The sequence below is a fragment of the Cupressus sempervirens genome, chromosome 1 (assembly GCF_028749045.1).
Source record: "Cupressus sempervirens isolate cs-2001-9-10 chromosome 1, ASM2874904v1, whole genome shotgun sequence".
NCBI classification, from domain to species: Eukaryota; Viridiplantae; Streptophyta; class Pinopsida; order Cupressales; family Cupressaceae; genus Cupressus; species Cupressus sempervirens.
The window spans coordinates 441,296,453-441,322,930 of record NC_143118.1 but is presented as its reverse complement, the minus strand read 5'-3'; positions in this window follow the sequence as shown (position 1 = coordinate 441,322,930).

Here is a 26,478-nt window from a genome sequence, read left to right as displayed (position 1 = left end):
TTGGATTCAACAAAGGATGGAGGTAAGGAAAGAGAATTCCATAGTTGATAGGAAGCATGGGCTAGAGATTAGCTGAATAACATTTCAAATAGTCAAATTGGAAGTTGACTGACATGAACACCAGCAGATGCATCATTCCTTCATAGCTTATGCAGAAACCACATATAGAGGTCATCCTATCATTACATAGGTTGGAAGAGACCATTGTTGATAGCAAAGCACACAATATTTAGAGGGAACACAATTTGTAGTTGTGTGTTGGAAACTCATTCCAGTCACGGGCTCTCCTTAGTCCAAACACACGGGTCCTTTAACAAGATTTTTATCTCATGCAAAACACCATCAGTAGTTGTAGGTCAAGAGGAGTTTAGAGGCACCAAACATCAGCATGAGTTGTGAGGTTGAGGACGTTATGAGTGTATGAAGGAAGGCAGGCATATTCTTGATATTCAGAGTAGTTCCTCCACTCCACTGGTCACATTTTGAATCATGGGTTTGGAAGTTTTGTTGGGTAATGTCTTCATAGCTAGGTAGAACAATACAGGTTGATAGACATTAGGAACACACAATGATCAGATGTTTCTTCATTGTACAATAGGATGGATCAAAATTATGTTTATCATACAAGAAATACTTGAAAAACCTTGTTCAGGAAAAAAATTTGGACTATACAAAAGATTTTGTTAAAAAGCACTTTGAATCGTAGAGACAAGACATAGTGTGAATGAGATTCTATAGATGAGATATGCCAAAGATACAGTTCAAAGGCAATGGTTCCCATTATGTGCCATGATGAGAAGAGTATAAAAGATACTTTATTTTCTAGTGTGTATATTTGTGCACCTAAATTTGCAAAGTCAGGTTGTCTTCTCTTTATGTGGATGGGATAGGCCTTGTAGTAAGGTGTGCGATCAATTTTGTTTAAAGGTACCAGTTCATATTTATAGAATATAGCAGAATATCTAGAACATCAATATTCAAATATAGATTCTAATTCTAAGGCATTAAAAGAAAATGAAATGCTCAAGAACAAGAAAAATTATAGTTATATACTGAGCAGATTGCACAATTAGTGACAACTAAGAAAAATTTACGTTATCGGTTCGTTGTTGATGGAGAACGGTTTAAAGAATTTAAGGATACACTAACAAAGAGCAATAAAGTTTTGACTCATTCAAAAAGGAGATGTAAAAGATGACAAAACAAATCAAGGACCTTAACAAAATAAAATAAAAATATTCAGTGATTTGTATTATCACTATTTCTAGCTTTGAAGAGCTTGGAGTATTAGTATCATTGATTGAAATAACTATTTCTTGGAGTTAGCCAATGAGACAGTAAACATTTTGGTATTGTATTATGTTTTCTCAAAGAAGTACTAGTTACACTACAAGTGTTTGACAAAATTCACATCATCATAGTACTCCATTATTGTTTCATTCCAGTAGAGAATATTATTGTTTGCATGATAACTATTTGTCAAAATATCCTAGTTCCAGAAATCAAAACTTAGCGCTCAGATTTAGTAAATAACCATAATGAGACATTTAATCTATAGTCATTTAGTGCATGACAACTAGTCTTGAAATCAGTTACGCTAATCAAAATAGGTGCAGTTTACAAAAAGTAAGCCTACAGGTAGAACTTATGAAATAGGATTGGGTCCATCTCAGGCACTTGAAAAGCTACATGGAAGAGGAAGTGGGACGAGATTTCCAACTTGATATTCAAATTGAAGTAAGGAGATTGTATAATGATTATAACATTTTTTTGTCAAAACTTCAAAAAGAATTTCCTTTCATTAATTATGTGGACTTTCAGCTAGAACTACAAAACAAGATGGATATGATAAGAAACAAATACTATGAATTGGCTCGAGATCTCCTTGCAGAGGAAAGTTACAAAAATTTGCATAGGGAATATATCAATCAACCTAATAGTAGTACTAAAAAGGAAGAGCAACCTTTGGATGATAATATGCAAAATACTAATAATGGGACAAGTATACTAATAGTTAATTGGGAGACAAAAGTCTCTTATGGAGCTATTTACGCTAGTCCTCCTGATGAGCAGGTTAATGGCCCATATAGAAGAGTTGACCAAACCACTATTGTTGGAAACTCCCTATCTCATTTAGACATGGAAAACTCCAGCATCTTCTTTGGTGACATGGAAATTAACTTGGATGAATTTTATGGTGATACTAGGATGGAAATTATGTTAGATTTTGAGGAGCAAATGGACCGTAAGGTTGATCTAGCACACATTGAGTTAGAGGATATATTTGAAAATGTTGTTCCCCTAGGTGATGAAAAATTAGAAAATTTTATGGAGAACAACCCACTTGTGTTTGAAGGAGATGGTCAAAAACCATTATCTCTCCTTGACTTATTGGGTATGCTTTTGGTCAAAGAGGACAAGATTGTCCAAGTGTTGATGAGTATGGACGATTCTTCCAATTTGATTGAGGATCTCATGCAAAAAATTATGATAAAAGAGAGGCATGGGAATGCATGTGGTGTCACAAGTCCTCTTTTACATACTATTTTTGAAACTTTAAAAATGATAAAATATGAGTACTTGCAATTGTTAATAGATAGAGATCTAGCAATAAAATTTGGAAGGGACAAGGAGAGTGAGTTAGATGATTTATGCCTTCAATTGAGGTTAACACATTATTCCATCCACAAAGCTAAAAATCAAACAAGTGGGGCAGCCACTTATGAAGAAGATAAATGTGGTTCAAGGGCACAAGAGATCATACAAATCATTGAAGAAATTCATAAAATGGGTAGATGTGAAGGAAAACAATGTAATTAAATCACATATTAGCTGGCATATTAGCTGTTGTCATGTTGTATCACTAACTATGTACTCATGTGAAGATGTATAGCTATTGTCACATGAGTACATAGTTAGTGATACAACAAGGATAATACAGAGATTTCAATTAATGGTGAACCATCCTTTTACGAAGACTTTGACATAAGCGAGAGTACTTATGGTGGGGTAGGAAGTTCAAATTTATCCTTAGCATGCTCTAAGGGACTTTTCAGCTTACCTAGAGATTTATCACCTAGCTCTTACGAGATGGCCATGATCTACTTGTTGATTGGTAATTTTTCTTGTTGGTATATTTCTACTATCAGTGATTTTCCTATGTATGTTGGTAATATATTTGATGATTCTATTTGGCCTTCAAGGGTCAATGAGTTATTTGTAGATGAGTGGGGAGAACACACATCACCCTATGTTCCACATGAGGTGTCTACATTTTTTATTTAGCAGGATATTGAAGATAGTGTTAGCGCTCATGATGTTGGTGATTCACCAACCACTCCTTCTTTCATCTAGGATCATGTTGATTGGGTGATCGAGAATCTAGGTGTTAATAATATCTTACATCTAGTGGATTATGTTGTGTTGTTACACAATCACATGATTATGATCTATGTGTTTCAGCCTTCTAACACATCAGAGTTCCAAATATTAGGATTACTCCATTTTTACCAGGGTGATATGACGGTGGAGTCAGATTGGTTGGATCTATCATTGTCATCGATATAGTTATACAAGAGTGGTATAGTGGTGTAGTGGTATAGTTATTACAAGAACTAGTTAGTGGTATCTCAGACAACACATGAATTCTCACTTGGGACCCAAGGGGAGCATCCCTATGTATTGCCTTTTATCGGGGAGCTAGGAGGAGATTTTGGTTGTTATCATCTGGGGGTAGATATTGGTATATTTTCGAGCTCCCATCTTCACCTGATAGTAGAGAGTCATAGGGTCACTCATGGAGTGAGGTATTCATTCTGATTGAGGGTATTGGTACACATGACAACAACACTTGGTAGTTGGTGTCCCTTAATGGTGAACCTTGGGATCCTGGCATTCAGTTATTTGGCACATCGACTCCTATTGTACTATTTCACCATTCTAGATTTGGGATGATGCATGTTAGGTTACATTCATTAAGGAGTAGAATCTCATTCTTAAGGCAAGTATGAGATCCTAGCATTTGGTTTCTACAGGTATGAGTGGATTGCTTGAGGGAAAGCAATCTTTGAGAAGGGAGGCTTTGTAATGTCCCCTTTTTCTAAGACATTATAATTCTATGTTGTCGGCTCACTTCACCTAGGTTACGAGGGTGAAAAGGTTCTTTATGGGGTTCAATTCAAGGTTTGGCCTAGACATTTCTAGTTTCAGACCCATCAGAGCAATTTTTGCAAGTTTTCCGGATGCTTACTATTTTTAGTAAGTAAATAGAGCATAGTATTTTCGGTACACTGAGAGCTTTCCAACAAGCTATTGCACATGCTTATCTAAGTTCATTTGGTTAGTTATTTTAATGCCTGATAATTATATGGTTTACTTACTAAGTGACTATTAAAGTTCATTTAACTTGTCACTTTATTTTAAAAAGGTACTATGTTCACTTAAGTGACTAAAGGACAAAAAGGTGTTTTATCCCACATTGCTTAAAAGAGTGTGCATCACATTGGGAAAAGTGATAAAGGTACAACATGTTCCACATGGGAAGGAATGAAGATTATAATTTTTAAAACAAATATTAATCTAGGAGTTGGAAACAATTACTAGTTATCTCTTCGGAGATGCAAACCCTTGAAGAAGATTTTGGAGGTTGGACACAAACCTAGTCTTCTTGCAAGTTTTATCTACATTTTCCAATCTAACTATTATTTCTGTTTATAGGATTGGATTATTTAGATTTCTGCAATGTTTTTGTATAATACATTAACATTATTTGGCTATTATATGTGTTGATTCCTAGTTTATTTATGTACTTCTGAATATTGGAGGAAATAAACATACTTTTCTGGGTTTTCTCGTATGCATATCTGCTAGTTATATAGTCAATTTAAGTTTTGGAATTTATATCATATACTAGTTTATTGTTTAGTTTAAAATTTGTAAGTTTTATATCAAGGGTTTTAGTAAATATCCAGAAAGGGATATTTCAAAGGCATCATGACTCCTACTCTTGATGGAATTTATCATTTTACAGCATGTAGAGATCACAATCCTCCATGTGTGTTAGCTCGTGTAATCATTTCTTGGCACTCTGACATTTTCTTATTTCTAAAGAGTTCCAATCAAGTTAAATTCAGGCAGAAGACAAGCCAAATTCAAATTTTTTTAAAGGCGATAGAAATGGAGGCAAATATTGCTTTGGGCTCTGAGAATCAGACATAGACTTATGAGGGAAAGATCATTGCTTGACATCTTAGGAACATATTTGTGTTTGATGATCCAAATTTCTTGGAGGGAGTCTAGCAAATGTTTGGGCCAGAGTACCTAGATGCATATTGGAAGCGATGATAAAACTTGGACATGGCGTCTCTATTTTTGGCATTGGCACTAATGGTGGGTGAAATGAAGGAGGAGGTTTATGTTTTGGATGATCTCTCTATGCCAAAATTCACATGTGAGGAGGCAGTGCATTAGTTTAAGGAGAAGCTACAAGATGATGGTGGAGACAACATCGTTAGCATTTGGACATCTTTTTGTCTCTAGTGATTTGTATTTGGTTTTGGCAATCTATGCTTTTGGCAGGGTGTTAATACTCTATAGTTTTTTGTAATGTAAAATGTATGGCCTTGGGACAAATAGATATAACGTAGTAAGGTATATGGCCATAACTCAAATATTGTAATCTCTCTCTTTGGTATCAATATAATACCAATAATGTTACCTATCAAAAAAACCATTTGCAATTTTCACAATTTTGTTAGTGTTAGAATTCAAACACTTGTAGACCTTGGTTTTAGTGGAATATCCTAGGAATATGCCTTTGTCACTTTTTGCATCAATTTTTCCTTTCCTTGCATCTTTCAATATGTAACACTTGCTTCATAAAAATTTGAAGTAATTTACATTAGGTGCACATCCATACAAAAGTTCAAAAGGTTTTTTGTTTATACCTTTCTTGACTCGAACTCAATTCAGTGTATAAACATCAATACTTAGAGCTTCTCTTCAATAATTTTATGAAATATTCTTTTACATCATCATTGTTATTGCATAGTCCATGATTGATCTATTCCTTCTTTCAGCTATACCATTCTATGGTAGATTCCTTGGGGAAATCATTTGTCTCTTGATTCTTTTGTTGTTGTAGAATATGTTGAACTCATTTGATATGAATTCACCTCCTCTATGTAATCTCAAGCACTTCAAAATCTTACCTATTTACTTTTCAACTCTAGCCAACTACCACTTAAACATTTGAAATGCATCAAATTTTCTTTTAGAAACATCACAATCATCATTCTAGAGAAGTCATCAACAAATAAAATAAAGTATTTTCACCATAATAACTTTGTACTCCAATAGGCCACATAGATCAGTGTGAACTAACTCCAAAATTTCATTAGAACAATAAGTCTTGCTCTTGAAACTAGAATTTGTCATTTTACCCATTTGACATTGTTTTCACATTACTTTATCAAGTTATCTTAGTCTTGGTAACCATGTAACTCTTTTCATCTTACTAATGTTCACCAAATCATCAAAGTTCAGTTGACATAGCCTCTTGTGCCATAACCAAATATCTTTAAATATTGCAAATAAACAACTATCTTTAGATAGGTCTAGATAGAACAAGTTACCTATTGTCCGCTCTCCACTTCTAATTAGTTTATGAGTAGCATCATAGATATTTTCCTTCTTGTTTTGGAATTCAACTCGGTAACCTACACTATTCAACTATGCCACACTCAACAGATTCTACTTTAGTCCAATAACCCAATATGCATTATCAGGTCTGATCTTGTCATTCAATCTAATTGATCCTTTACCTTGCATATAACATGGTGTATCATTTAAAAACTTAACACTACTTCCATTATAATGTTGTAGCTTCTCAAACTTACTTTTATCATGATTCATGTGATGTGAGCAACCACTATCAATTATCCATTTATCATTCTTACTCACATGTGAAATTAATGCAATTTTCTCATCTTCATTAAAATCATCTTTCATTGCAACATAAACAACTTCTTCACCATGACCATTAGAATCATTATTAGAATCATCTTCTTCAACAATGTAGCAATATTTCTTACCTTTATCTTTGTAGTGTTTGTTACCTTGGCTATCTCTATTGTCTCTACTTCCTTGATACTTGAAGTCTTTCATTTCTTTGTTCTTATCTTTGTTAGGGAGCCTTGCAACAACATGACCAACTTTGTTACATGTAGAACATGTAATCACCTAAAAATGGTCATCTAGACTATTAGCCCCCTTTTCAACATTTTGGCTAAATTAATTTAATCACTTACCTAAGCCAAATTGCTAATAATCAATTTATTTGATTATAACCTATAGTTTGACTATGCTATCCTAAGTTTATTATTTGATTAAAAGAACATGTCCCCTTTTAATTAAATAAAAGACCCCATTCTTCTAACCCACTTAAAGTGCACACATAAAGTCCTTTTTCTATTTTGCAATTAAAAGAAAAGGCTTTGTGACTTTTGTCTTATGTGACAAGTCAACTTAAATTCTATTGGTTGATTTGTGTGTGCACATGGATCACTCCTCTTTTCAAATTCCACCGTTGATCATCCACCATCTTCATCTTGATCTCTACCGTCCATACATCTTTAAAAGGGAGAGAGCTTTCCCCCTCAATCCATCCATCTTTTGAACATTGTTATGCTGCAGGTTTTCTAACAGGTTTTCTTTGGAGCTTTGTGGAGAACTTCTCTTCCTTGTCTACATTCTCTCATCCATGGCATTTTAGCTTAGATTCATGTTGCATGTTAGTTTAGCTTCTATTTTGCAATAATCTCTCACATAGCTTAATATTTGGATTGTAACACTCTCATCCATGCTTAGAATAGCTGCACTTTGCATTTCATTCTAGCTTAATCTTCATTTGCATTGCATTCTTGAGGAACTCCTTGAGACATTTGCATTCTTGCATCTTGTCTTTGGAACCTCCCATTGCATGGTTTACTAGCAAGAAGAGTATCTCTAAGGCTCATCTGAGAGCTTTCTTATTCTTAAAATATACTCTCTTGCACTCCATGGATAGGGAGCTCTAAGCCGACATCCAAGCATTCCAACTCATGGAATCGATTGGATAGAAGGGTTTAGAGTGTGACACTTTCGAGTGTACAGAACATACTATATCAATTTTACCTTTTTATTTTCCTTATACTCGTAGTAGCCTTATAGCCCATAATACCTCAAGTTCATCATGATCATTGCTTGATTCACTATCACTTTGCACATGTTTACTCTTCTTCTTTCTTCTAGATCCATTAGGGGTTAGTTAAGCTTTAAAAATAGATTCAACAATTGTAGATGTATAATTATCAAAATTTGATAATTCAAATGCATTGAGTTTACCAACAAGACTATCCAAGGTGAGATCATTACCAAGTGTACATCTGAACTCGTGTATTGTAGAAACTCTAATAGCTTAAATAGGAAGTAAAGTTCTCAATACCCTGATTATCATAATCTCTTTAGTTATGTCTCCTCCAACACCTCTTATATAATTCGCCACCTCTTTGATTTGGCTGCAATATTGTGCAATAGTATCACCTTCTTTCATTCTCATATTATCAAACTTGCCTCTTTCAAGCTTTATACCTTAGCCCTCAATACATTTTTGTCTCCTCTATGGATTTGTGCCGACTTATCTCAAATTTTCTTTGCAATAATGCATTCCTTTATATCATCAAATTCATCATAACTTAGGATTGGTGTTAGTTCAATCATCATATGGTTGTTCTCTTGCTTCTCTTTCATTTGTTCAATTGTCATAGGTCTAAGTACCTCAATGTATTCATAGTCAAGGTAGTATGATGCAGAATCTCCAATACTAGATAAGGGTCATCTTATCAAGTGTTTCCATGCTAGGAAGTTTTTCTTGTTTAGCTTGGGTATCTCTCTTTTGCACATCTTGATCTTTAGCTATAAGTCCTTTCAAACTTTCCTTTCAAGTACCATAACTTTGATAAAAATTGTTTGAATGATTAGAATAAATGAGAGGAGGGGTGAATTAGTTATCCTTAGGTCTAGATGTACCAATTCAAATTTTAACAACTTAAAAAACCCAATCTAATTCATAAACCCACTCGGTCAATATAGCATCTTAACTGTACTTATTCATATAGTTACTCAACTCTCTATTTCACTATGTGTCGACTAATAGTAACATCAAACAATTGATAACATGTAAACAATATTCATACATAACACTTTAACACCAACATTTAGACATATTTATATACCACCAAGTAACATGCTACCAATTTTTCATTCTTCTAAAGTGAGCTTGGTTAAGAGCCAACCATGTTAAAGGTTACAAAACACACTATTAGGTGTGACCCTTTTAAAGGATTTAATCACCATATTAGGAGTGTCCTTGTTGGAATACTTTAAAAATTTCCTTAGAATGTCACCTTGATTAAACAATTTACAAGTGATAATTAGGTCAACCTTGATTTAAGGATTTTACTATCACAATGGTTAGAAAGTAATAGATAGGTTTGATCTCTAAACTATAACTCACTTTAAAAATTCATATCTCTATTTGACTCATGTTGGTTTATTGACTGACCTCCATCATGTTCTCCTTCTTTGATCTTCTTGGCAACCTTTCAAGCAATCACACTTCACCAATCTTCAAATTATTCCTCTACTACTCTACTCTTCACAGGTTATCCATAAAATTAAAAATCAAGAATGAACCAACCATATAAAACATCTCTTATGCCTCCTTAAATAGGTAGTTTAATCTTTTGCTGCTTAAACATATTTGTAGATCTTAGAGTTAGGTCAAATTCATTGAATCCTTCCATCATTGTGTTGCCCGTGGCTATACAGCCACGAAAATGCACTCCCTTTACATTGTTTTTTCTAACTTTCCAAAAAAAATTATAAGTCCTCTCCTTCGTAAGGAAGTGCATTTTCGTGGCTGTATAGATGTTGCCCATTGTGTTCTCCTTCTCCTTTCTCAAAACTTCTCATCAAATCATTGTCATAGATATATTAACAAAATCCCATCATGCATTTAATATTCCAACTCATTAATCCTTATCATTAACATCCTTTTACTAATCCAAAAATTCAAGTATGTTGGCCTCATATCTCAAATATTTCATAAGCAATTAACTTGTTTGTCAACAATTACTAAGTTATTTTTCTTGTTCATTGCTTAATATAATGATTTAGAATAACTAAGGGGGGGGGGGAGTGTGGGGTAAATCAGTTATCCTCAGGTCTATATGTACCAATTAAACTTTTAAACTCTTTAAACAACTTAGATCTAATCATTAAGTAGCTTGGTCTCTATATCAACTTATTAGTAACATAAACTTGCAGTCCATTGCCCAATAATAACTAACTTGTAGAATGATAAACACTAACCACTAAAACATCTAAAATAACATCCACACAAGTAAGACATCAGGATTTAACGTGGAAACCTAATTTAGGAAAAACCACTAGCAATATGTCACCAAATTTTCACTCTTCTGAAATAAGCTCTGTTAGAAACCAACCCTATTAGAGGTTACAATATACATGTTAGGTGTGAACATGTTAATGGATTTAATCACCCTATTATAAGTGACCTTGTTAGATGACTTAAGAAAATTCCATTAGAATGTCACCTTGATTAAAGGATTTATAAATTACAATTAGGTTAAACTTGATTAAAGGATTTCAATTGATATAATGGTTAGAAAGTAACAAGAAGTTGATTTGATAAATACAACTCACTTTGAAAATATAGATCACAATGTAGCTCATTTTCTAACGCATTGACTAAACTATATTCCTGTCTCTATCAATGTCTCTAATCTTCTTGAATCTCCTTCAAGCAAACACTCTTCACCTCAGTTTCCCAATCAACAAAATTAGAAATTGCTAACCTCTCTTAGGTTAATCCTTATTCCTTCTTAGATAGGTAGCTTGATATTTGGTTGCCTAAACACCACCATTGATCTTAGGTTTAGGTTAGATTCGTTATACCCTTCCATCATTTTGTTTTCTCCTTCTCCTTCTAGAAACTTCTCAAAAATTCTCTTTGAGTCCATGCTTAAAAATTCTTAAACATGATTTCTCTAGAATTAAATAATCCATTTCATTAATCCTTATCTTCTCACACTTTACATATTTCAAGAATCCAACTATGCCATCCATGAATCTCAATTCCTTCACAAAATAACAAATGTTGACACTAAAGGTCCCAATTCACAGGAAGGTGGAAAGCCCTATCAAGAGGAGAAGGGAATTGAAATGGACATTGATTAGGATTTTGGAAAGGGATAGGAGACCCCTCTCAATGCCCAGGAGGAGAGAAATGAGGATTATGGCATGGAAAAAACCACCTATACTTTTGGCTCTAAGGGAAGGCAAATGGTCTAGAGGAACTTTGAAACTCGGATTGAGAAAATGGGCATTGTGAGAGAATCTATCTAGCCCAAGGTCTTAGAGGGAAATGAGGGAAGAATTCATTTGGAGGAACTTATTGATACAATAATGGTGATTCTTAGTGACAATTCCAGGAAGGTGGGAATGAAGCTCCTCAACAATGCCTAGAACAACATGGTGGACAACTTCTAGTCCATCAAGTGGATTTTCCATGAAATGAAAGAGAAAAAGAATAGGTTGCAAGGTCTAGAAAGGAAGGAAGGGTAAGATGAGACTGATAGAATAAGCATTCTAGATACCAAGGTAACTAAGATGGAAAAAAGAATGGATAGGACGGATAGCTCTCTCCACAACTTTGCTAACTAGAGCCTCAATATTATCAAAGGCTTAAATGATAATATCAAACAACTGCATACTATGTTGGAGGTTAGCATAGGGGTGTAAGATGAAATAGACAATGAAGATAATAGGGTAACTAAAGAAAATGTTAACCCCCTAGTTGAGAGCCTAAGCAATAAAATGAGATCAAACAAGAAGAAGAGTGAAAAGGAGGACTCTCTAGATGATATTAAGTTGATGACTGATGCGGCATAGACCATGGAAAAGCTGGAGCTCAAGGAGCTAGAATGATTGGTGCTCCTGGCTTTTTTATTTTTCCTTTGGCTTTTTGGTTTGCTAGGCTTGCCTACTCCTTAAGAGGCTATTTTTTTTTATGGTTGGTTCTAGTGGCCTTCTATGGCCTATTGTTTTTAGCTGATTTGCTTCATGCTCTAGACTTTAAGTCTTTTTTTTTAAATATATATATTTAAAATTTTACTATTGGGTTTCAGGCACCTGTTAAAACCCGTTTTACTTAATAATAATAAAATGTTGACACTTGGTTAAAATGATGTTCCTTGGCCTTGGTCATCATTAGATAACATGATTATCACTAATTTTCCTTCTCGGCTTACACTGACTTCTCTCGGTCCAAATTTTCTAATACTATGTCTTTTCTGATGCTCATTTTATGCTATATTTTCTTGGCTTCTACTATTCACTTGGTCGACACTAGGACAACTCAGCTTCAACAATAAGTTCCTTAATTTTATGTTTTCAAGCTTAGTTTAGCCTATGTGTTTTTTCATTCATTGATCATCTCTTCAAGGATTTAACTCAACTATCTTCTTAACTTAGTGTTATGATTAAACAATACATTATCTTTTCAATGTCCAACTCATCAAGTGCCTATTATATTTCCACATAGCTCAACCTTTCCACTAGGTCTTCTTGTTATATATTCTTCTTAAATCCTCTTCATCAATCATTGAGATATGACACTCTACTTAGGTAGAAAGTCTCCCACCAATCAGGTTTGACATAAATGACAATATAAAAATTGTTCCAATTATAGTTTCCAACAATCTCTCTCTTTTGCATTGATGGAAACACCTCAAGTTACCATACAATCTAAAAAGTCATTTGAGTATCCACTTGGTTTTCTTCTATCAAATTCCTCTTTGTTTAGTAATAGATCTTTATTAATATCCTTAGTTTCATTTTTATTCTCATCTTAGTGTCCAAAAATCTCATTGATCTCATCTTTCAATTTCATTCTAATAATTCTAACAACTCCCTTTGTCATATCAGAACATAATCTCCTTCTTTGATATACATCTTCATACTCTCCATCTTTCTCAATACAATATCTTGATGTTAATACCTCTTCCTTTGATTACTACATTGGTAACTAACAATCTCTCCCTCTTGACGTTTTCTCCTCATGGTAACTAATATACAATTCTCCCCCACTTATTATTTACAACTACTACTTCATATATCTCTCTTTGACAACAATGCCAAAGATACTTCAACATCATCAGTTATTTGTCTCATACGTCCTCAACATGTAGATATCTCTAGATTAGTTCTCTGAACTAGGTTCTTCTTCTATCATCTTGCTTATGAATAATTTAATGTCTTGTGCTTGTCTCTTCAAAACTTTATGTAGGTACCAAAGCGTGACCTCCTGCATTAATTTGTAAAATATTCTAACAAAAAACATTTGATTGAGAGCTCTATCTCAGCTTAAGTAGCCTCAGTTAGAGGAATCACCCCTAGATCACCTCTTAGATATTTATGTGCATCCTTAGGTAAGGATTTTGTGAATATATCAGCTATATGTTCCTTTGTATTCACATACTCCAATCTCACTTCTTTGTCTTGTACCAAATCTTTCAAGTAATGATACTTGATAGCAAGATGCATGGTCTTAGTGTGCATCACATGATCTTTTGATATGTTTCAAGCACTTGTATTATCACAGATCATAACAATAGGTTTAGTGATATCTTCCTTCATTCCTTTCAATAATTACTTGATCCACACTATGTTAGAATAATTAACTATTGTGACTATATATTTAACTTTAGTTGTAGATTGAGAGATGCAATTTTTCTTCTTGCTTGTCCATGAAACTAGTCTCTTTCCTAGAAAGAAATCTCCATCGCTTGTACTCTTTCTATCATCAACATTTCTAGCTCAATCTACGTTAGTATACACTTTCAATTCAAACTTTTCATTCTTCTTGTAATACAAACCATAATTCTTTGTTCCTTTATGATATTTTAGTATTCTTTTTAATAGCTGTCAAGTTTTTCTCTTTAGGATTTGCAGAAAATCTTACAACTATCCCAACTACTAGTTTAATATCTAGTCTTCTATGAACAACATATTGCAACTTTCTAAATATTGATCTATATAAGTTTTGATTCACATGGGCAGAATCATCATTCTTTGAAATTTTATGTCTAGTATCCATGGGTGTTCCAAATGGTCTTGAGTCTTCCATACCAAACATTTTCAGTATCTCCTTAATATATTTTGATTGTATAATGTAGATGTATTTCTTCATTTGATATGCTTGCAAGATAATAAAAAAATTAATTTCACCAAACATAGACATCTCAAAATCTTTCCTTATTTGATCTACAAATGACTTATACAATGCATCCTTTTCTCTAAATATGATATCATCAACACATATCTTAGCTAACAATATATATTTTTCAGATTTAGTCTTCAAATATACATTTCTATTATCATTTATCCTTGCAAAACCAATCTTCACCAAGTAAGTGTGTAACCTTTCATACTATGCTCTAGGGGCTTTTTTTAATCCATACAAAGCTTTGTGCAACTTACTTACCATATTACTTTTGTTTGGGTCAAAAAAAATCCTTCAAGTTGTCCAATATAGACTTTTTCTTCAAGAATTTCATTCTAAAATGCATACTTGACATCCATTTGTTACACTTTGAATCCTTTGTAAGCAGAATGTGCAAGCAAAGTTCTCACTCCTTCCAATCTTGAAACAAGGGAAATTTGTCTCCCCATAATCAATACCTTATTTTTGTGCATAGACCTTACAAACTAATCTTTCTTTGTTTCTTTCTACTTCACCTTTTCCATTCAACATGTTTTAGAATAACCACTTTGTACTAATAACATTCTTATCCTTTGGTCTAGGTACTAGTGGCCAATTTTTTCTTCTCTATCTACTCAATATCTTCATTCATTGCTTGAATCCAATGTTCATTACCCAAAGCATCCTTCACTAATTTGGGATTAAATTCATATAGTACACATGTATCACTTCTCAATTTTTTCCTTTTCATAATTGCCAAGTCTTTATCTCCAATGATTTGATTAGGTGCATGATGTCTTCTCACATTTTCTGCTAATATAGGCTCTTTTCTTCTTTCTTCTTCTGGTTCATCTTGTAGATTAGCTTTGAGTAGAACTTCATGTATTTTTACTTGTTCTTCTAGTTGTTTTATAATCACTTGTTGATGCTAGAAAATTTCTCCTTGATGCTTGCCATGTTCTATCTGATGCTCACACCAATTTCATGATGCTTGGCATGTTGTTGTTGTAACTCGATATGCACCAATTACTACTGCTCGAAAGCTTTCTTCTTAGGTTCAAGTAAGATGTTGGGTTCACCTTCATCAATGAATGTGGAATTTTTGTAATCTTAAAAATCCTTCTTGCATTCAACTTCATTCTTTTCTGCATATTCATCAACTTTCACATTTGCACTTTCCACAACTTTTTTAGTGTTAGAATTCAAACACTTATATTCTTTTCTCTTAGGTTGTATTTGGCAACGGAAATACGAGTGGAATAGGCATATGTAAATTCTTAAAATTTTGAATTCTCCATTTGGATGCACCAAATTAGAATTGCAAATAGGAATATAATAGGAATATGTATTCCAATTTTGGTCCAAAAATGAGCATTTTCTATTGTACCTAAATAGGTAGAATTGGAATACGTATTCCTATTCTAGTTTTATTTATTTTAGAAAACATAAATTTTTGGGTCTATGAATTCCCCATCAAATTTTGGCTGAGCCAAACAAAGAATAGGAATATGTATCCCTATTTTCTATTCCATAATAAATATTCTAGAATAACAATTCATATTCCCATATTTCTATTCCCACAACCAAATAGGCCCTTAGTGGAACATCCTAAGGATATGCCTTCATCACTTTTTGCATCAAATTTTCATTTTCTATTATCTTTTAGTATATAACATTTGCTTCCAAAGAATTTGAAACATTTCACGTTAGGTGCATAACCTTACCATAACTCAAAAGGTGTGATACTTGTACCTTTCTTGACTTGTACTATATTCAAGGTGTAAACAATTGTACTTACAACTTCTCTCCAATACTTAGGCACAACATTCTTCTCCATCATAAATGTTCTAGTACAATCCATGATTGATCTATTCCTCCTTTCAACTATACCATTCTGCGAAGGGGTTCTTGGTACAAACACTTGTCTCTTGATTCTTGTATCATTATAGAATGTGTTGAATTCCTTAGATATGAATTCACCTCCTCTATCAGATCTCATACACTTAAATATTTTACCTATTTTCTTTTCAATCTAGCCAAATACCACTTAAACATTTGAAATGCATTAGATTTTTCTTTAAGAAACATCACATTCATCTATTAGAGTGGGGTTGGCCTTGCAGCAAAAGGTTGATCTGTCAATGCCCAATACAACCACTTAACTTATAGTACACATGAGGAAGTTAAGCCCTTGTCATGAATCTCGAGGGGAGCACTAAATAAATTTCCAACAAACTCCCCCTCAATGTTACCCAAGGATCTTAGAATTTGAACCTATGACCAAGCTCTGATACCACTTGTTAGAGTGGGGTTTTCATTGCACCAAAAGACTAATTTTTCTATACCTAATACAACCACTCAACTTATAGTACACATGAGGAAGTTAAGCCCTTTTCATGAATCCCGAGAGGAGCACTAAATTTTTTTCTAGTATCATCATTCTAGAGTAGTCATCAACAAGTAGAATAAAGTATTTGTCACCACAGTAGCTTTATACGCTAATAGGTACACAAAGGTTAGTATGAACCTTCTCTAAAATAACATCAGAAGTATAGGTCTTTCTCTTGAAACTAGACATTGTCATTTTCCCAATTGACATTGTTTACACATCACATTATTAGGTTTCTTCAATCTTGGTAACCCTCTTACTTTCTTCATCTTACTAATTCTTACCAAATTATCAAAGTTCACATGACATAGCCTCTTATTTCATAACCATATATCATCACACTATGCAAACAAACATGTATCATTAGATAGGTCTAGATAGAACAAATTACCTCTTGGTCAATCTCCACTTTCAATCAATTAACCAAAACTATTGTAGATCTTGGCCTTCTTGTGTTGAAATTCAATTTTGTCACCTAAACCATTCAAGTGTGCCACACTCAATGAATTGTAGTTAAGACCTTCAACCTAATAAGTGTTCTCACATTTGATCTTATCAAACAATCTCATTGATCCTTTCAAACAATCTCATTGATCCTTTACCTTTCAAAAGACATGGTGTGTCATTACCAAACTGAACACTACCTCCTTTATAATTTTCTAAAGTTTCTAACTTATTTTTATCACCAATTATGTGGTGTGAGAAACCACTATCAATTATATACCTATCATCTTTACTCGCATATGAAATAATTTCAGTTTTCTCATCTTCATCAAAATCATCTTTCATAGAACCATAAACAACTTCTTCATCATAATCATCACTAGTTTCTTCTTCAACAATGTAACAAGACTTCTTACATTTTCCTTTGTAGTATTTGTATCCTTTGTTGTCTTTTCTGTCTCTTCTTTCTTTGAACTTTTTGTCTTTCCTCTCATCCTTGTCATACTTTTCAGGACATCTTGCAGCAATATGACTAACTTTATTGCATGAAAAACATATTATAGGAAGTTTACCTTTGAATTTTCCTTTCTTTCTTGGTAGTTGGCTAGCCATTAATGCTTCAAGATCCTCAAGATCATCATCAAAATATTTACTCTCACTATCCTCACATTTTCCTTTCTTCTTTTTAGAATTGTGTAAACCCAATTGTGAGTTGAAAGTAGATTCAATAGTACATGCAGTAAAATTATCAAAATTTGACAATTCAAAAGAATTGAGTCTACCAACCAGACTATCCAATGTTAGATCATTACCAGGAGCACACATTAGTTCTTATATTGCAAACACTCTAATAGCATAAATAGGAAGTAAAGTTCTTAATACCTTGCTGACCACAACTTATCACTGATCTTTCCATCAACTCCTCTAATAACATTCACAACTTCTTTGATTCTTCTAACATATTGAGAAATGCTCTCACCTTCTACCATCTTCATATCATCAAACTTTCCTCTCAAGGTTTTTAATTTGGATCTTAGTACATTCTTATCTAGTCCATGGATCTTTTCCAAATTTTCCCACATCTTTTTTGGAGTATTGCAATCATTTATGTCATCAAGATCTAAGTAACTTAGGGAAGATGAAGTCTCCAACATTGCATGATTGTGCTCTTGTTTCTCCTTCATCTGTTGGGATATCATAGGTGAATGTCTAGTTACATATTCATTTTTGAAATAGAATACTGCTAAATCTCCAATTCCAACAATGTGTAGATTCATCAAACTTTTAGATGCACAAAAGTTCTCCTTGTTCAACATGGGTATCTCCTTTCTGTACATCTTGATTTTTAGCTTTAAGTCCCTTCTATGTTTTCTCTACAAGCACCACTCCTTTGATACCAATTGTTAGAATTATTTAGAATAACTAAGGTGGGTAGGGTGAATCAGTTATCCTCAGGTTCAAATGTACCAAACAAACTTTTAAATTCTTCAAACAACTTAGATCTTATCATTAAGTAGCTCAGTCTCTATAGAAACTTATCAGTAACATAAAATTATAGTCCACTATCCCAATAATAACTAACTTTTATAATGATAGAAACTAAACATTAAAACATCTCAAATAATATCCACACAAGTTAGACACCAGGATTTAACGTGGAATCCCAATTTAGGAAAAAACACCAACATGTCACCAATTTTTCACTCTTCTGACATGAGTTCTATTAGGATCCAACCTTGTTAAAGATTATAATACACACTATTAGGTGCGACCCATTTTAAGGATTTAATCACCCTATTACGAGTGGCCTTGTTAGAGGACTTGAGAACATTCCATTAGAATGTCACCTTGATTAAAGGATGTACAAATGACAGTTAGGTCAACCTTGATTAAAGGATTTCAACTGATACAATGGTTATATAGAAAGTAACAATAGACTGATTTGATAAATACAACTCACTTTGAAAATACATATCACAATGTATCTCATCTACTAACTCACTAAATGAACTCCATTCATGTCTCCATCACTATCCTTGATCTTCTTGGAACTCCTTCAAACAAACACTCTTCACCTCAACTCTTCTCCTTCTTCTTAAGTTTGTCAATCAACAAATTAACAACTACTAACCTTTCTTAGGTTAATCCTTATGCCTCCTTAAATAGGTAGCTTGATCTTTTTCTGCTTAAACACCACCGTTGATCTTAGGTTTATGGAATTCATTGAATCCTTCCATTATTTTATTTCCTCATTTTCCTTTGAAGAACTTCTCAAAACTTCTCTTTCAATTCATGCTTAGAAATTCTCAAACAAAGTTTATCTTACATTAAATAACCAAGCTCATCAATTCTTATCTTTAACATGCTTTACATATTTCAAGAATTCAACTATGTTGGCTAGGAATCTCAATTTCTTCAGAAAATAACAAATTCCAACACTTGGCCAAAAATATGTTGCTCAGCCTCGGTCATCACTAGATAACTCGATCATCACTAATTGTCTTTCTCGACTTACACCAACGTCACTCAGTCTAACTTTTTTGATACTCTATCTTTACTAGTGCTCATTCGACACTATATTTTCTTATCTTCTACTATTCACTTAGTCAACACTAGCATAGCTCAGCTTCAACTATAAGTTCCTAAATCTTATGCTTTGAAGCTCAGCTTAGCCTATGTATTTTTTCCTTCATCGATCATCTCTTCTAGGCTTCAATAGAACTATTGTCTCCACTTAGTGCTATGATTAAACACCACTTTATCTTTTCAAAGTCCAATTGATCAAGTGCCCATTGTATTTCCACATAACTCAATCTTTCCACTAGATCTTCTTGTTATCTATTCTTCTCAAATCCTCTTCATCAATCAACATGAAATGGCACTCTACTCAGGTTTCAACTATCTCACCAATAAGGTTTGACATCAATGAAAACATAACAATTGTTCCAATTGTACTTTCCAACAATTATTTAGTAGCTCGGTCATCACTATTCTATCTTGCTCAACATTCACTATCCTTCTCGGTCATTTTTGATGTTTGGTTAATACTAAAATTTATTTCATCAACTTGCTTGCCCATAACTATCGCTTGGCTTATACTATTTTTCAACTTCTTCTTAAGTTTGTTAATCTTCTGCTTCATTTTCTTCATTAATTGACCAACATTAGTACTTAGTCAAGCTATGAGTTTAACTAATTTTCTTATTATTCTTCATACATAAATTCACTTAGCTTCTTTACTTAATGTAATGATTAAACAACACATTATCTTGTCAATGACCAACTTATCAAGTTCACATTGTAATTCCATGATACTTAACTTATCTTTTCAACTAATTGACTAGCTCACCTTGTTATCTCCTCTTTTCAAGTCTTCTTCATCAATTAAATGATGTGACAGTCTACACTATTAGTAAATGTCTTACCATTAAGGTTTGACATCAATAGAAACATAATTATTGTTCTAATTATGGTTTCCAACACCACAATCTCTTCCTCTCAAGGGTCTCTTCTCACTTGTGGACATCCTCTCATTATTATTTATTCCTTTCCTAACTAAGGTTATGGAATACGATGTTCTTTAAGGAAGTTTCCTTATTGTTGGAAGTAGGTATTATTTTTCTCTTTTCCTATGACACCTCAACAACCCTTTGCTTCCATCAAAAAGAGGGAGGCATACATACAACCTCCTTATCAATTATGTACCCTTATTGATCCTTAATGAGACTATGCTTTCCTTATAACTGGTCACTCTCAATAGATCCACATAGAGACAATACTTTTTGTAAGGCAGATCTTGTAAGCTACTAGTTCACTCAATTTTCTTCAAGCTTTCCCTAAGTACAAAACTCTTATGTCACTCTTGTGTGCATACTATTCAAGGTAGAAACTAGCATAATGCAACTTTCTAGATCATTAATACTTCTACCATATTTCTCTAGGATAAGTAGGATTATCATATTACAACTTAATAGAATTTCTATTATTTTCTCCTATTCATCTCTAGTATATCACCTAGACTAACAAAAATTTCTATAATTTGGGCTAGTGGGGCTATGTTTCATGGTCTTTGTGCATTTTGTGATCTTTGGTTGGTTGGGTCCTATCCTTCAATTAGTGCTTTTTCTTGGTTGTCTTTTTGTTTTCTAGTTGGCCTTTTTTTGTTGTGTTATTTTTTCCTTTATGGGTTGTAATGTTTTAAATCCTTAGTGATATTTTGTTCAAGGTTTAAAGGCCACTTCAAAACCTATTTTCTCTTAATAAAAAATAAAATTTTCTAGAATATTGGATTCATCATCCCTATCTTCCTTTCTATGTTCTCATAAAGTTTCTAGTAGCATACATAATATAGCATTATTTCAACCTTTACATATGCTCTTTCCCAATAAATTTCTTGAGTGTGATACTAGGGGTTGTCTCTTCAACTAGTTGGCTTAGAAAATAAGGAAGATCTAGTCTTTTCCCTTTGTTTTACATGTCTTTGCATATGAAAGTATGAGATAAGACCCTTTGGGTGGGGGCTAGTTTCCTTAAAATTAGCAATATCTTATCTCTTTTTCTTCACCCATGGTCATCTTCCTCTCATTTCTCTCCATTTCTTATCTTTAATTTCCTTTTCCATGAGCATGACATATTCTCACTCTATCACTAAATTAAGGGTTAAATGTAGTTGTTAGAATAACTGAGCGATGGGGTGAATCAGTTATTCAAGGTCAAAATATCCAAATAAAACTTTTCACAGTTCAGTGAACTCATATTCACAAAACATATTCATGCATACATCCATTAGATCATAAAATTACTTAAACTTTGTAGGTTACTATCAAATCAACTATACAAAAATGTAAGCATGAAACATAACAGATTCAATAACACATTGGACACAATGATTTTATGTGGAAACTCAATTTAGGAAAAACCACCAGTAACATACTACTCATTCTCACTCTTGTGAAGTGATGCCCTATGAAAGGCCAACCCTGTTAAAGGTTACGATACACACTATTAAATGTGACTTGGTTAGAGGATTTCAATTACCCTATTAGCCTTGTTAGAGTACTTTAGATCATTCACTTGGAATTTCATCCAGTTAAAGGATTTACAAATGATTGTTATGTCAACCTTAATCCAAAGAACTTACCCTATACTAGTACAATGATTAGAAAGTAATAGTAAGGCTTGATCTAATAACAAATTACAACTCACTTGTAGATTGTAGATCTCTATTTTAGTCCTCCATTCTACTTGGCTTTCACACACTTTAGCTTTGATAACTTGTTCACCCTTCAAGAATTTGAATACTCTCAAGCCTTGTTTCTTTTCTTGCCAATAGCAATCTCTTCTATTTGGTCTCTGAATGAATCAATACCTTAGACATCTTGTCTAACTTAGATTCTTGAGCATTGACCAACCTTACTTTTGACCAGCCATCTCTATAAATAGAAAATTAAGATCTTTTGTCATTCATCCTCTATCATCCATTTTAGGGTTAGGTAGGATTAGGTAGGATTCAATGAATCTACCTATCTTTTCATTTTAGTCCCTTCTAAAAAATTCTCCTTCAATCTTCTTTGAATTTGCATCCAAATGGTTTACCATGAATTCTATGCCACCAACTCATCATAGTTATCTTTCACACGCTTTACAAAATTCAAGAAAGCAAAATACTCTGCTTAGATTCATCAACTATATGATTTAACATGAATATTGGCACTTGGCATCAATATTTTGTTACTTGGATTCCATACCGTTCTTCCACTCATCTTCAATTAGATCACTTGACAAACATTAAAGTTTACTGGTACTTGACATCAACTAAACTTTACTTGGCTTACACTGTATCACTCAGCATACACTAAACTTTTACTTCCTTGGCTCCAACTAATTTTCTGCTCAATTTTCACTAACTTTTCTTAACACCTACTATCCAATTGGCCAAGCTTGGATGACTCAATTATTCTTACTTGTTCTTCTAGACTTTGTCATTGTATCCACCCTTTGCAACCTTAAGTAGATAATTGATATACTATAACATCACTATCTTAAATGATCTTTGAACTACTTTTTCATACCATAACTCAACCTTTCCCCTAGGTGCCTTTTTTATCTCATTTGATCAAAACCTCTTCATCAATCAAACAAACGATAATACTCAAATCAACTAAGTAGTTTTCTTACCAACAAATAGTAAGTTTAACATCAGTGACAAAACATTGATTAAAATTACATTCTTATACTCTATTTTCAACAATCTCCCTCTTTGGAATTGATGGCAAACCAGTACCAACAATAATAGCAAAAAGAAAATAATTCCTTGTATTAAAATCTCTCTCTTTATCAAAAACTTTCATCTTCTTAATAGGTAACAAAATTCTATTCTAATCAATAGACAATCCACTCATCCTTATGACTCCCTCTTGATCACTTCCTCTTTCTAATATCTAGGTATTTGTCTCTGTCTATTATGTTCTTATATCTCCCTCAACACTATCTCCCTCTTACTAGGTAGATGTGATCATTTCTCCATCTGTAGTAATCATCAAGTACACTCTCTCTCTCTCTGAGTAGATCCATGTTTCTTTCCTTATTTTCATTGTGTTTGATATTTTTTATTTCTCCCTCTTTGACAACAATTCCAAAGAATTTTCATCTTAATATGCAAATATGAATATTTTTAGTTTCTCCCTCTATCGCCTAGCTTGTGATTGATCTGTAGCTCTAGCTCTTTGATTACTTTAGCAAGACCCTAAAGTAAGATCCACTACATCAATATGTAACATATGTCAATCATCTCAGTTGATGTAGGGAACTTCTCATACTTCTTAGATAGCCTTGGATAGGGGTATCACCTCTAGTTTACCTCTTAGACAGTCATGAGCATCCCTAGGTAATGTTTTTATGAAGATATCAACTATATGTTCTTTTGTATTCACATTTTCCATCTTCACCTCTTTGTCTTGAACTAATTCTCTCAAGCAATGATACTTAATTGTAATGTTCTTAGTCTTTCTATGCATCACAAGATTATTTGATATATTTATAGCACTTGTATTATCACAATAAAGTATCATAGGTTTAGTGATTTCCTCCTTCATACCTTTGAGTAGATATTTGATCAATACAATGTTTGTACAATTTACTGCAACAACAACATATTTAGTTTCAACAGTAAATTGAGATATGCAATTTTGTTTCTTGCTAGTCCAATTAACTAGCCTTTTTCCTAAGAAAATGCTCCTCGACTAGTGCTCTTTTTTTCATCAATATTTCCAACCCAATCAGCATCAATGTACGCTCTCAAATCAAACTTCTCATTTTTCTTGTAGTATAGACCATAGTCTTCTATACCTTTTAGATATTTCATTATTCTCTTAACAACCATCAAATGATTCTCCCAGGGATTAGCAGAGAATCTTCCAACTATCCTAATAGATAATGTAATATCATGTCTTCTATGCACTACATATTCCAATTTGCCAATCATAGACTTGTATAGTGTTCAATTTACCTCAGCTTAATCATCATTCTTTGACAATTTGTGTCCTATCACCATAGGTGTGCTTACTGGCTTGTAATTTTCCAATCCAAAAAAATTTAGTACATCTTTTAGATATTTTGACTAAGTTATGTATATACCATATTTCATCTAATGTACTTGCAAACCCATAAAGAACTTAATCTCTCCAAACATAGACATCTCAAATTCTTTCTTTATTTCATTTGCAAAAACATTACATAAAGTATCTTGACCTCCAAATATGATACCATCAAAAAAAAATTTAGATAGTAAAATACCTTTTCCTTTTTCTATCTTCAAGTATAGATTTCTATTATCATTAGTCTTCTAAAATCCAATATTCACAAAATAATTGTGAAGCCTTTCATACCATGCTCTTGGTGCTTGCTTCAAACCATATAAAGTTGCGTAGTCTACATACCATTTTTTTATTCGTTAGCATAAACAAATCCTTCTAGCTATTTTATATAGACCTCTTCTTCCAATATGTCATTCAGAAAAGCAGATTTAACATCCATTTGATAAACTTTGAAACCTTTGTATGCAGAGTAAGCAAGCAGATTTCTTACTCCTTCCAATCTTGCAATAGGAGAAAATGTTTCTCCATAGTCTATCCATTCTTCTTGTGCATACCCCTTGCAAACTATTCTTGCCTTATTCCTTGTGCCTTCTATTAGGATTAACCCCAGATAGAAATAACAGTTACATGCAAATATAACCAATACCAAAAAATAGTAGATCACATAAAAGAGAACACAAGACACCAAGATTTAGCATGGTTCACCCAATCCTTGGGCTACGTCCACCAACAAAAAGTCCAATATTATTATTAGTCAGTGATTACAACCTAATTACAATCTATAATCCCTTATAGCTCAATACTATTGCAAGAAGCTACAATATCACCATTATATTATGAAATCCCTAACCCTAGGCCTTTTTATACAAGCTTTTTGCCACTTACAAAATTAGGGCTAGAATAATAGAAAAATAGTAGCCAACACCTTTTACTATATAAGGGCATTTTTGGCTTATCCCTATAGGGGTATTCCCCCTCAACTCAACCCTATACTGTGATAAGAAGCACACTTGGGGTGCTGCCCTAGGACCCCACAGGGGTGCTGCCCCTTGACCCCATCTTGGGGGCGCTACCCCCAAACCCCTGTAGAAATAATATGGGGAGAAAATTGCATCAAATAAACCTCCGAGTCTAATTAGGCTTCACATCACAATAATCTCCCACTTGGAGACTAATTAGACTCCACAACAATAACCTCACACTTGGAGACTGATCAGACTCCACAACAATAACCTCTCACTTAAAGACTAATCATAGCACTGCTAAAACTATAGCTCCCACTAGAATATCAAACAACCCTAGACTTTGCTATTCTTTTATTCTATTTAGTCGAGAAGACCAATTGAAGTTGAAGAGGAGTTTAGCTTCTCCCTTGTCACTACCTTTGTAAACACATCCACTGGATTGTCATATGTATGTATCTTTTCCAGCTTTAACTATCCATCATCCAAAACTGACTGAATGAAATGGTACCACAACTGAATTTGTTTTGTCTTTTAATGTAGAGTTGAATGCTTTGTAAGATGAATGACACTCTAACTATTTGTAAACAAATAATTATCCCTCTAAGGGTGTCCCAATTCTTCAAAGAAGAACTGAAGCCATATCATCTCCTTGGCTACCTCTGTAGCAACAACATACTCTACCTCTGTATTGGATAAAGCATTAACCTTCTATAACCTAGAGACCCAGCTCATAGCTACCCCACCAACAGTAAATACATAACC